Source organism: Paramormyrops kingsleyae, chromosome 5 (genome assembly GCF_048594095.1).
Source record: "Paramormyrops kingsleyae isolate MSU_618 chromosome 5, PKINGS_0.4, whole genome shotgun sequence".
Taxonomy (NCBI): Eukaryota; Metazoa; Chordata; class Actinopteri; order Osteoglossiformes; family Mormyridae; genus Paramormyrops; species Paramormyrops kingsleyae.
The window spans coordinates 910,080-914,974 of record NC_132801.1 but is presented as its reverse complement, the minus strand read 5'-3'; positions in this window follow the sequence as shown (position 1 = coordinate 914,974).

The window sequence follows — 4,895 nt, the reverse complement described above, 5'->3', positions numbered from 1 at the left end:
AAAACTAACTAGCATGACACTAAGGTAAACTACAATCAAGGGAAAACCAGAGACAAGCCTAGACAAGGGCATAGATGACTTAGACAAACCATAGACGAGCGGAGACCTCAGAGACAATAGTTTAGACACGAGACACGACGCGATGAACCAGCGGGGAACAGAACAAAGGCAGGAACTAATATACTACGGGGGTAATGACTAACACAGGGCAGGTGAGGCTGATTAACAAAGACTTGGGAAACAGGACACAGGTGAAACCAATTAACTCAAAGACACTAACAATCAGGGAAATTAAACACTAACCAAGGAAGCATATATCAACACACGGAAGGTACATAGGCAATAACATAAGCAGGGGAACAAGAAACAAAACCAAAACCAATTACAAATCAAATACCAGGAATAATTAAGCATAAAGGAAAACACCAGGGAGCTTAATACAAAAACAGAGGAGGCGGGATTCGAACTCACAACAAGAGGGAACTCAGGACCGAGGGGCAAACAGACAGCACATGCTTAATACATTGAGCCACAAGACCAGACAAGCAACAGGGGAGAAACAAGGACTGACGTATGGACGGGATGACCAGCACCACCTGCTGGTCAAACGGGGAAGGGGCACGGAAGGACCACAGCGGGAGGCCGACCCTGACAGTTTGCGCCAAATTCTGACTCTACCATTTGAATGTCTCAACAGAAATCGAGACTCATCAGACCAGGCAACATTTTTCCAGTCTTCAACTGTCCAATTTTGGTGAGCTTGTGCAAATTGTAGCCTCTTTTTCCTATTTGTAGTGGAGATGAGTGGTACCCGGTGGGGTCTTCTGCTGTTGTAGCCCATCCGCCTCAAGGTTGTGCGTGTTGTGGCTTCACAAATGCTTTGCTGCATACCTCGGTTGTAACGAGTGGTTATTTCAGTCAAAGTTGCTCTTCTATCAGCTTGAATCAGTCGGCCCATTCTCCTCTGACCTCTAGCATCAACAAGGCATTTTCGCCCACAGGACTGCCGCATACTGGATGTTATTCCCTTTGCACACCATTCTTTGTAAACCCTAGAAATGGTTGTGCGTGAAAATCCCAGTAACTGAGCAGATTGTGAAATACTCAGACCGGCCCATCTGGCACCAACAACCATGCCATGCTCAAAATTGCTTAAATCACCTTTCTTTCCCATTCTGACATTCAGTTTGTAGTTCAGGAGATTGTCTTGACCAGGACCACACCCCTAAATGCATTGAAGCAACTGCCATGTGATTGGTTGATTAGATAATTGCATTAATGAGAAATTGAACAGGTGTTCCTAATAATCCTTTAGGTGAGTGTATATCCTGCTTTTAAGTCAAAAACAGAATCAGAATCAGCTTTTATTCGCCAAGTGTGCTGGGGCACACAAGTAATTTGTTTCCGGCAGCTTGATACTCTCGTACAGACAATAAGCGATACTATACAAACAATAAATTACACTGTACAAGAAATACAAATGTGAAAGATTATAAATATTATAAATATACAAACGTGGGTAACACTCTGCAATTTTAAGGTGCGAGGTAGAGTGCAAACAGGGGGGAAATTGATAGAAGGCAGATGACAGCTTAGCTGTTTAAGAGGGTGAAGGTCTGAGAGAAGAAGCTGCTCCTATGTCTGATGGTTTTTGTGTACAGAGTTCTGTAGCACCTGCCAGAGGGGAGGAGCTGGAAGAGATCGTGTCCAGGGTGTGACGGATCTGAAATTATTTTAACTGCTCGTTTCTTAGTCCTTGAGCAGTACAAGTCCTGGATGGAGGGCAGGGGGGCACCGATGATCTTTTCTGCTGTCCGTACAGCCCGCTGCAGTCTGTTCCTGTCCTGCTTAGTGGCTGCTCCATACCAGACTGTGATGGAGGAGCAGAGGACAGACTCAATGACTGCAGTGTAGAATTGGATCAGCAGCTCCTGTGGAAGACTGTACTTCCTCAGTTGTCTCAGGAAGTACATCCTCTGCTGGGCCTTTTTGAGGATGGAGGAGATGTTGGACTCCCACTTCAGGTCCTGGGAAATGGAGGTACCCAGGAACTTGAAGAGCTCCACAGTAGACACCGGGCTGTCTGATATGGTGAGGGGGAGCAGTGTTGACGGATGTTTCCTGAAATCCACTGTCATCTCCAAAGTCTTGTGTTAAGCTCCAGGTTGTGCTGACTGCACCAGAGTACCAGCCGCTCAACTTCCTGCCGGAATGCAGATTCATCGCCATCCTGAATGAGTCCAATGATGGTGGTGTCGTCTGCAAACTTCAGGAGTTTTACAGCTGAGTTCCTGGAGGTGCAGTCATTGGTGTAGAGGGAGAAGAGCAGTGGGGAGAGGACACATCCCTGGGGGGCACCAATACTGAGGGACCGTGTTTCAGAAGTGATCTCCCCCAGCCTTACTTGCTGCTTCCTGTCTGTCAGGAAGCTGGTGATCCACTGACAGGTAGCTGGTGACACCTTGAGCTGGGAGAGTTTGGAGGAGAGGAGATTAGGCACAATGGTATTGAAAGCCGAACTAAAGTCCACAAACAGGATCCTGGCATAAGTTCCTGGACGGTTGAGATGTTGCAGGATACAATGCAGCCCCATATTCACTGCATCATCCACCGACCTGTTTACCCGATAGGCAAACTGCAGGGGGTCCAGCTGGTGTCCTGTAATGTCCTTCAGATGAGCTAAAACCAGGCGTTCAAAGGATTTCATGACCACAGACGTCAAGGCGACAGGTATGTAGTCATTCAGTCCTGTGATGGTGGGTTTCTTGGGGACCGGGATAATGGTGGAGCATTTGAAGCAGGAGGGAACTTCACACAGCTCCAGGAATCTATTGAAGATGCGGGTGAAGATGGGAGCCAGCTGATCATCACAGGTTTTGAGGCAGGAGGGGGATACACCGCCTGGTCCCGGGGCCTTCTTGATTTTCTGTTTCTGGAACAGCCGGGTCACATCCGCTTTGTGTATTTTGAGTTCCAGGGGGGAGAATAGGGGGGTGAGAGGTGTGATGGAGGTCGTTGACTCTGGGCTGGGGAGGGTGAGGGAGGAGGGTGAAGGGGAGAGAGGTGTGATGGGGGTTATTGTCTCTGGAGTGGTCAGCATGTTCCTGGCCTGCCTGTACAGGGCCCTGTCACCACTTCTGTAGGCATCCTCCTTGGCCTGGCGAAGATGTTGCAATTTGGGAGTGAACCATGGTTTATTGTTGTTGTATGTGCAGAAGGTTTTGGTTGGCACACACACATCTTCACAAAAAGTGATGTATGATGTCACAGTGTCTGTCAGCTCATCCAGATTATCAGATGTAGCTTCAAAGACAGTCCAATCAGTGCAGTCAAAACAGTCCTGCAGTTCCTGCTTTGCTGCATTGGTCCACTTCTTCACAGTTTTGAGTACAGGCTTGGCACGTTCAAGTTGTTGCCTGTAAACTGGAATAAGATGGACCAGACAGTGATCAGAATGTCCCAAAGCTGCCCAGGGAACAGAGCGATAGGCATCTTTTAAAATGGTGTATCAGTGGTCCAGTGTGATGTTGTCCCTCGTGGGGCAGTCGATATGCTGTCTGTATTTAGGAAGTTCGTGGTTTAGTTTCGCTCTGTTAAAATCACCAGGGACAATAAAAAGGGAATCGGGATATTTTCTTTCCAGGGTGGTGATCCAGCGTGCACAGCGCGTCGTTCGTTTTGGCCAGTAGAGGAATGTAAACTCTGACCAGAATGAAGGAAGAAAACTCCCGCGGTGAATAAAACGGTTTGCAGTCAATGAAAAACGTTTCCAGGTTTGCCTGCAGAATTTCTGTAACACCGTGACATCAGCACACCAACCATAATGTAGAAGCAGACTCCGCCTCCTTTTTATTTCCCCGAGAGCTCCGTTACGCGGTCCGCGCGATGGAGGCGGAAGCCCGGCAGGTTTAAGGCAGCATCAGGGGTGTGTTCACTGAGCTAAGTTTCAGTGAAGCAAAGGGAATAGAGAACGTGCAAAGTCCTTGTTGGTCCGGTTAAGAAGCAGCAGCTTGTCCACTTTGTTTGGAAGGGAGCGGAGGTTCGCCAGGTGAATGCGCTCCCCAGGCACAAGATTTGCAGCCAAATCACCTTTTCATAATCTTCAATTGCAGCTTTTTATTTAAACTCAGGATGGCAATAAATCACTGACTTTTAAATAACACCTCGTGATTTTTGTTTTCAGCTGTTGGAGTCAGAACTCCGGGTCCGTTGATGAGAAGAGATTCACTGCACAGTCGAGGAGTAGTTGCAAGTCACCAGTTTATTCTCTAACAGTTTGCATGCAATCTGGGAGCAAACATCCGACATACATTCAGCATGTACAAGAAGATGCTCGAACCATAGGGGTCGGCTCTAGGTCTTTATAGGCCTTTTGGGGTGTGCCCCCCCCCCTTTTCGGTACTTTTCCATCTACGTGACTACAACAGATTTTGGCTTTTGCTCTAGTTAGTATGTGTGCATGTTCCCAGAAAAGAGTAAAAATAAGTGTCAGCTATATGATGGGTTCCTGTTCTCTTACTGTCTGGTACAAGGTCATCTTGACCTGTTCCCTTGCTGTCAGTTCCTGATTTTTCCCATCACTGATGAGATCACCTCATCCTAGTATCGGTTCCCATGTCTATTTTCTTCATTGGGTTAGAGGCCATATAATTATAAAATTATTAGTTGCATTCTTAAATGATTAACCCTTCACAGCTGTTCTGAAAAAAAGAGGAGACACTTTTTTATTTGATGTTCTTTATTGATCTTTTTTAACAGAAGAAAAGGAATCCTGGAGAAAATCACACTGCAGTTCAGTGATGATAAAACAATCTGATTCGAATTTAGCAACGACAACAGCAAAAAGAAAACAACTTATAATATGAGCATTAAAAATAAGGAAATCAACACATTAC